The 9,409-nt window shown below is 38.2% G+C and overlaps 1 pseudogene; it reads right to left on the bottom strand.

Annotated features, from left to right (window-relative positions):
• Positions 1-6,158: 6,158 nt before the first annotated feature.
• On the bottom strand, positions 6,159-6,461 carry LOC148774625 (peptidyl-prolyl cis-trans isomerase A pseudogene; annotated as a pseudogene).
• Between the last annotated feature and the right edge of the window lie 2,948 nt (positions 6,462-9,409).

The following is a 9,409-nucleotide window of genomic DNA, read 5'->3' as shown; positions in this document are numbered from 1 at the left end:
CCTTGGAAGGAAAGTTATGACCAACCTAGATAGTATGTTAAAAAGCAGAGACATTACTTTGCCAACCAAGGTCCGTCTAGTCAAGGCAATGTTTTTTCCAGTGGTCGTGTAGGGATGTGAGAGTTGGACTGTGAAGAAAGCTGATCGCCGAAGAATTGATGCTTTTGAACTGTGGTGCTGGAGAAGACTCTTGAGAGTCCCTTGGACTGCAAGGAGATCCAGCCAGTCCATTCTAAAGGAGATCAGTCCTGGGTGTTCATTGGAAGGACTGACGCTGGGGCTGAAACTCCAATCCTTTGGCCACCTCTTGCGACGAGTTGACTCACTGGAAAAGACTGATGCTGGGAGGGATTGCGGGCGGGAGAAGAAGGGGACGACAGAGAATGAGATGGCTGGATGGCATCACTGACTCGATGGACATGAGTTTGAGGGAACTCCGGAGTTGGTGATGGACAGGGAGGCCTGGCGTGCTGTGATTCATAGGGTCGCAAAGAGTCGGACACGACTGAGTGACTGAACTGAACTGAACTGATACTTTTATTTATTCATATTTTCCCTTCAATCAAACCATAGTTACTTGTTTTTAATTTTCACAGTCTTAGATTCACAGAAAAATTAAGCTGACTGTGCAGATCAATCCATTTTAAATGTAAATAGCTTATTCAAAAATTAACTTATAAAATGGTAGATACTAAGAATATATATTTGCCATAAAGAGTCAAGGATAAAAAGTATTTAATTATTAAAATGAAATATTCACATATGAACAAAAATCATGTATTATAACATTATATGTACTGTGTTTGAGAAAGAGTAGACCAGAATATCTCGGAGGCAAGTTTCCTTCTGTCTCTCAAATTCTGGACTATGGGCACAACTATGTTCATATGATTTTTGTTTGTTTATTTAAAGAGAGGGGGATGATAACTTGTTGCAAAAAGCTATCTTTTATAAACATCAAGAATATCTACCTATCTATCTATACATCTACATTTGTATTTTTGTATATATCCACAAATATTTCTGAATGCATGGCTAATATCTAACATAAAGTCTTAATCTATATACCATCATTTCCTTTTTACTGGGGATTTGTTCACTTACTTGATGGACTGACATAAATCAGCCCCATCATTATCCCTCAGCTATTCCTGACATTTTTATTTAAAACATAACCTTGAAAGGACAAAAACAAATTGCTTTCTCCATACTCTGTAAAACTCTATGGCGATCAAATAGTGCTATTCATGATTCATCAGCTATCAGGGAATGCTTTCAGGGAAGATAATGAGGAAGAAATTTCAAGGATTTTCTACTTTTGTTGAGTTCGAGCAAAGCAGGTGGGGTTGCGGTTGCCACAGTAACAGATCTGTCTGCGTTAGTTCATAGCCTTGTCTTTAATAATAAGAAATTGGGTTCTGTGTGTGTGTGTGCATGAATGTTTGTGTACTTCTATTCCCCTCAACATTAGATTTGTGAGCTAGCTTTATTGTAATGGGATACGCATATACAGATTGATTTAAGGGGTAAATCAGTCCATTTTTTAGACCTAACCAATAGACTGTTCCCTCTTTTTACTAATAGCAATAAGATTGCAATGAACATACATGTACATGGAAAAGATTCTTTAGAGAGCTTAAAGTGGAATTTCTTAGTTAGGGTTAGTATTAATTTTCAATTTTATTGGATGGACCAAAATTAAATTGATTGTATAAAAATACAATATATCTTTGTACTTATACAATACTATATAAAAAGCAATATATGTTTCTATTTTCCAATATTGTTTCCAAAAGTTAATTTCATGAATTTTACTAATTTCATCCAGTTAAACGAATGTGTGAAATAGTGTCACATTTAAAATCTATACTTTCTCAACTGGTAGTGAAATATAGTATTTTTTCATATATTTATTGACCATTTATGTTTTCTTCTTTGTAATTTGCTATTGCAATATCCTTTACTCATTTTTATGATCCCAAGTCAGCCTTTTAGGTATATCTTTTCTATTTATTTATAGCAGTTCTATTAATATTTTTCCATCCCTACATGGCAGTTCATCAGTTAGCGTAGTCAGGGTTCTGCGGTATTAACAACCTGCAAATCTCAATGGCGTACTGCAGCAAAGGTTATAGGAAGTCTACTGTGGGTTCAGATGTCTCTTCGGGAAAGCTGTCCTCTATGTAAACATTCAGCAATCTAGACCGCTCTCAGCAAAAATTCTCCTCCATAATTCCTGTGAAGGGAAAGTGAGCTGGACGTTCTCACACTGGCAATTAAATTCTTATAAACTGATAATATGATAACATGTCTAGAAATGACACATTATCTTCTCTCACAACTCACTGGACAGGACCAGTCAGGTGGCCTAGTTTAACTGTTTGGGGTGGGAAAGTGTAATACTGGTACATGCACAAAAGGAGAAAAGGGTGGCTTATGAAGATCACTAGACATTTCACCACAAAAAGATTTAAAACAATGTGGGCATTTATTCTTCCTGATAAACTTTATAATCATTTTAAGTTCTCTCCCCAAATAGCATTGGAGCTTTAATTAATATGGCTATACAGTTTCAGAAGACAAGACTCTTGAGTGATCCTTGGACAAGAAAGAGATCAAACCAGTCATTCCTAAAGGAAATCAACCCTGAATATTCACTGGAAAGACTGATGGTGAAGCTGAAGCTCCAATACTCTGGCCACCTGACGTGAACAGGCTCATTGGAAAAGACCCTGATGCTGGGAAAGATTGAGGGCAGGAGGAGAAGGGGATGATAGAGGATGAGATGGTTGGATGGCATTACAGACTTGATGGACATGAGTCTGAGCAAGTTCTGGGGATAGTGAAGGACAGGGAAGCCTGACATGCTGCAGCCCTTGAGGTCGCAAAGAGTCGGATATGACTGAATGACTGAAGGACAATTACAATAGTATGACAACTGAAAGAATGTTCCTTTTAGTTTAATGGATTATTTTAGGTTTTTCCAGGTAATAATATTGAATATAATATATTCAATAATAATATTGAAAACAATACATTTACCCAGTTCTTTCTATTGTCTATATATTTTTTGTATAAATAAATACCATTCTTTCTGTTTATATAACAACAGTTTCAATAGTAGCCTGCCAGGCTCCTCTGTTAGCAACAGTTAGAACTGGAGATGGAATAACAGATTGGATCCAAATAGGGAAAGGAGTACAGCAAGTTTGTATATTGTCACCCTGCTTATTTAACTTATATGCAGAGTACATCATGAGAAACACTGGGCTAGGTGAAGCACAAGCTGGAATCAAGATTGCTGGGAGAAATATCAATAACCTCGGATATGCAGATGACACCACCCTTATGGCAGAAAGTGAAGAGGAACTAAAGAGCCTCTTGATGAAAGTGAAAGAGGAAAGTGAAAAAGTTGGCTTAAGGCTCAACATTCAGAAAACTAAGATCATGGCATCCAGTCCCATCACTTCACAACAAATAGATCGAGAAACAATGGAAACAGTGACAGACTTTATTTTCTTGGGCTCCAAAATCACTGCAGATGGTGACTGCAGCCATGAAGTTAAAAGATGCTTGCTCCTTGGAAGAAAAGTTATGACCAACCTAGACTGCATATTAAGAAGCAGAGACATTACTTTGCCAACAAAGGTCCGTCTAGTCAAAGCAGTGGTTTTTCCGGTAGTCATGTATGGATGTGAGAGTTGGACTATAAAGAAAGCTGACTATAAAGAATTGATGCTTTTGAACTGTGGTGTTGGAGAAGACTCTTGAGAGCCCCTTGGACTGCAAGGAGATCCAACCAGTCAATCCTAAAGGAGATCAGTCTTGATTATTCATTGGAAGGACTGATGCTGAAGCTGAAACCCCAATACTTTGGCCGTGTGATGTGAAGAGCTGACTCATTGAAAAAGACCCTGATGCTGGAAAAGATTGAAGACAGGAGGCGAAGGGGATGACAGAGGATGAGATGGCTGGATGGCATCACCGACTCAATGGACATGAGTTTGGGTAAACTCTGGGAGTTGGCAATGGACAGGGGGGCCTGGCATTCTGCAATCCATGGGGTCACAAAGAGTTAGACATGACTGAGCGACTGAACTGAACTGAGGCTCCTCTGTCCATGGAATTCTCCAAGCAAGAATACTGGAGTGGGTAGCCATTCCTTTTTCCAGGGGATCTTCCTGACCCAGGGATCAAACCCTAGTCTCCTGCATTGCAGGCAGATTTTTTATCATCTGAGTCACCAGGGAAGACCATAGTGGTAATACTCACATGCAATGTTATCTTATCACTATAATGACAATGACTTTAGAATTTTACAATTGAAAATGACATTTATTATCAGTTTATTATCTCACTCTTTACTTGATTAAGGTACTAAGATGATTAGAAGTGGATATTAAGTTTTATAAGTTATCTTTTCATATCAAGATAATCACGATTTATCTATTTTGACCTACTGATATGATGAGTTAGATTTAAAATTTTTCCAATTAAGCTCCTTTGCATTATATAACAAAGCTGTCATATTATATTTTTAATTATGTTTATGGATTTAGTTTACTATTATTTAGAATTTTTAGTCACTCAGTCATGTCCAACTCTTTGTGACCCCATGGTGGCTCTGTCCATGAGATTCTGCAGGCAAGAATATTGGAGTGGGTTGCCATGCCTTCCTCCAGGGGAATCTTCCCAACCCAACGGAGGTCTCCCACATTGCAGGTGGATTCTTTACTGTCTGAGCCAACAGGAAAGCCCCTGGCCTAAACTTTAGTTCTCTTCGTGCTATCTTACATCTTGATGTCAAGATCTGCCAGCTTTGTATAATGAATTGCAGAGTTATATCTTTTTTATTTGCACCACAATAGTTTAGGTGGCATTTGTATCTTCTGCTAATTAAAATTTTGCAAGGAATCACTTATAACAATATTTGGAACTGGAATTGGTTTTTGATTATATTTCTCAATTCATTCTTCATTCATTATTTTATTCTCTTATCCTTCTTGGGACAATTTTGGTCATTTTTGTTTGCTTAGAAAATACCCATTTTACTGTAATTTTCAAATATAAGCACAGAATTATAGACTATTCAACCATTTAAAATATCCTCTGCATTGATGGTAACATTCTTTTCTATACTACTTTGGGGATTATATTGTCTTTATAGCATATCTTTATTATTTCTTTCTTCCTGCCACTCTTCATCTAATTTGATGTTAGTTTTTTATAAATTACTGTGCTGAATGTTTGGTTTATTTTTATCTCTTACTTAATGATGACATCAATTATAGTATAATCCATATCCCATAAGTTTTACCATAAACTATTCTCTTCACTGTTGCTATACATATTGTCTTATAAAATCAGCTTTATTTTCTTCTCTTGCCCAACTGTTATTTCAAAAAGTCTTTTCTACTTTTAAATGATTGACTTTTTGGTTGGCAATTTTGTTTTTATTTCAGGCTTATTGCATTATTTATATGGTCTTTTTTTTTTGCTGTGAAATATTTTAAAGTTTCTTTACCTTGTTCTGTTAATAGTATGCGCTGATTTTAATGTGTTCCAGGGCAATTTGAAGCATATGTTATTCCTATCTGCAGGGTACAGAGATGTACATCCTTCTAATAACTTTTTTCTCTAATCCCAATGTTGACCCGTTGCAATCCATGCTCCATGCTGCTGCTGGGAGGACTGAGGAGGAAGGTTCACAAAAGGAACTGGGTTGGGCGATAACTAGGCACAGGGATAAGCATCAAATGTCTGTGGGTAACTGAGACATTGTGTGAGAATTGCCTCAATATATCTCGTTTTGCTTCCTTTTACATGCCTTAACATTCTGCATTTTTGATTATGTCCTGAATTCTCTAGATCATAGAATATTTAACATATTAAAAAGCAGTGTGCACTAGTTAAACAGTTGGAACCACAGTCCTTGCTTTTCTCATTTTTTGTTGCTGTTGTTTGGTTTTTATTTCATAATCATAAATTTAACTTTGCAATCCAGTTAAACTTGGAGGGGCATAAGGAAAACACGGAACTCAAAGAACTGCAGTGAGAGCACAAAGATTATAGGTTATTTCGAGCAGATGCGGGTGAAAGGGTGCTCTCCTCAGCTACAGAAGGAGTGGTCTGGTGGTAAAGTTAAACACAGGTCAAATTTATGAGATTTGTCCACAGTCAGCAATGATCTTGCCATTCCAGGATCCAAAGCACTCCATGTCTTCCACAATATTCATGCGCTTGTTCACCTTGCCAAAGACCACATGCTTGCCATCCAAGCACTCAGTCTTGTCAGTGCAGATGAAAAAATGGGAATCATTTGTGTTGGGGCCAATGTTTGCCATGGACAAGATGCCAGGACCCATATGCTTCAGGATGAAACTCTCATCATCAAAATTCTCCCCATAGATGGACTTGCCACCAGTGCCTTTATGGCATATGAAGTCACCACCCTGGCACATAAATCCCAGAATTATTCTGTGAAAGCAGGACTGGCACATAATAAATCATCAATAAATACTTTTTAAATAAACAAGTTTTGTGGGTACTTAATTTTTATAAATAAAATTTAAAGTTCAAGTGAAAGGTTCTACATCGTAAGGCTCATAAATGGAAGGACTTGAATTTGAACCTAGATCTTCTGATACTGAATCAGATTTTTTCCACTGAAATGCTTCTTAAAATTTTGCAAATTCCTTTTACAGCCAAACAAGAACAGGCATAGTTAAGGTAAAATTCTGAAAAATTTAATGGATTTGGGGTTTTTCCAGTTTTTCATTTGGCATCTATCTCACATACATTAAGTTTTTGTAAAATAATTATATATATATATGTATATACCTATATGAAATCTAAACAGTAATTATCTCAGTATTTTAAAACACAGCAAAGGATTGACAAAGAATTACTGAATGGGATGAGAAATATATGAAGTTTGTGTGTGTGCATGCTAGGTTGCTTCAATTGTGTCAGACTCTGTGACCTTGTGGACTGTAGCCCACCTGGGCTCCTCTGTCCATGGGATTCTCTAGACAAGAATACTGGAGTGGGTTGCTATGCTCTCCTCCAGGGGATCTTCCTGACCCAAGAATCAAACCTGTGTCTCTTATGTCTCCTGCATTGGCACGTGGGTTCTTTACCACTAGTGCCACCTGGGAAGCCCTAGTTAGTTAATCTATGCAAACTTATATAGGAAACAACCAAAAAAATTATAATTATTGGTTCTAGGATGAACTTTTATTCTGTTCTTACATAGGAACTGGTTGAACTAAAAGTAGGAAACAGCAAATAGCAATGTTTCTCTTGGTTCTATTTGGATAGCATTAAAAAAATTATTTTCATTTACATTTTCCATTGATTCTTTTCTGCATTCTGTGCTATGTATACCCTATACTTGCTTTTTACAACTTCTTTTTTTAAAGAGTTCAGAGTACTAAAACTAGAGAATTTTCAATATTTTTTTCTCAGTATGTAATTGCTGAATGTTCAGACTTCAGAGACGCATCACTGATTATATCCCTGGATCTAACTATCTCGAGTCTTATTTATAAAGAAGTTGAGGTTTTCTCTTCTCTCACATACATAGCACGTGTGCATGTGCGTGTGTGTGCACGCGCACACTCACACACCCACACACACACAATTCTAGAAGCTCTGTGTGGAGAAGCAGAATGCTCACTCACTGCTGCATATTTCTGGAGGTCCAAGCACAATGTCTGACACCAAGCCAGCACTCGGCATCTGTCCAAGGTCTATTTTGTACTCTCTCTGTTTCTCCATCTGAACCTCTGATCTGGGCTAGAGCAGGGTGTGGGGAGGAAAGTCAAGAGTTTTTGGATTCTACAGGGTACAATCACCCCAATACCAAAATCAGACAAATGTGTCACACCAAAAAGGAAAATTAGAGGCCAATATCACTGATGAACATAACTGTAAAAATCCTCAACAAAATACTAACTCACAGAATTCAACAACACATTAAAAGGATCATATACCATGATTCAGTTCAGTTCAGTTCAGTCGCTCAGTCGTGTCCGACCCTTTGCGACCCTATGAATCACAGCATGCCAGGCCGCCCTGTCCATCACCAACTCCTGGAGTTGATTCAAACTCATGTCCATCGAGTTGGTGATGCCATCCAGCCAGTTCATTCTCTGTCGTCCCCTTCTCCTCCTGCCCCCAATCATTCCCAGCATCAGAGTCTTTTCCAGTGAGTCAACTCATCGCATGAGGTGGCCAAAGTATTGCAGTTTCAGCCCCAGCATCAGTCCTTCCAATGAACACCCAGGATTGATCTCCTCTAGAATGGACTGGTTGGATCTCCTTGCAGTCCAAGGGACTCTCAAGAGTCTTCTCCGGCACCACAGTTCAAAAGCATCAATTCTTCGGCGATCAGCTTTCTTCACAGTCCAACTCTCACATCCATACATGACCATGGGAAAAACCATAGCCTTGACTAGATGGACCTTTGTTGGCAAAGTAATGTCTCTGCTTTTTAATATACTATCTAGGGTGGTCATAACTTTCCTTCCAAGGAGTAAGCCTCTTTTAATTTCCTGGCTGCAATCAGCATCTGCAGTGATTTTGGAGCCCAAAAAAATAAAGGCTGACACTGTTTCCACTGTTTCCCCATCTATTTCCCATGAAGTGATGGGACCAGATGCCATGATCTTCGTTTTCTGAATGTTGAGCTTCAAGCCAACCTTTTCACTCTCCTCTTTCACTTTCATCAAGAGGCTTTTGAGTTCCTCTTCACTTTCTGCCATAAGGGTGGTGTCATCTGCATATCTGAGGTTATTGATATTTCTCCCAGCAATCTTGATTCTAGCTTGTGCTTCTTCCAGCCCAGCATTCCTCATGATGTACTCTGCATATAAGTTAAATAAGCAGGGTGACCATATACAACCTTGATGTACTCCTTTTCCTATTTGGAACCAGTCTGTTGTTCCATGTCCAGTTCTAACTGTTGCTTCCTGACCTGCATACAGGTTTCTCAAGAGGCAGGTCAGGTGGTCTGGTATTCCCATCTCTTTCAGAATGTTCCACAGTTTATTGTGATCCACACAGTCAAAGGCTTTGGCATAGTCAATGAAGCAGAAATAGATGTTTTTCTGGAACTCTCTTGCTTTTTCCATGATCCAGCGGATGTTGGCAATTTGATCTCTGGTGCCTCTGCTTCCAGGAATGCAAGGATTCTTCAATGCAAATCAGTGTGATATACCATATTACTAATAACAAATTGAAAGATAAAAAGCATATGGTAATCTCTATAGTTGCAGAAAAAGCTTTCAACAAAATTCAACACTGTCAACTACAAACTAGCATTTTCCAAGGACATTGCCAATGACTAACCACAAAGGCATTTGCCATTTGCCTCTAAGGAGACTGAACCCCCTGCTGCTATAGCTGT

This window comes from Moschus berezovskii, chromosome 20 (assembly GCF_049115385.1).
Source record: "Moschus berezovskii isolate FMDL1 chromosome 20, NW_MosBer_1.0, whole genome shotgun sequence".
In the NCBI taxonomy this organism is placed as follows: Eukaryota; Metazoa; Chordata; class Mammalia; order Artiodactyla; family Moschidae; genus Moschus; species Moschus berezovskii.
Note: the sequence above shows the minus strand (reverse complement) of the source record. Positions and strands in the feature narration are given on the sequence as shown.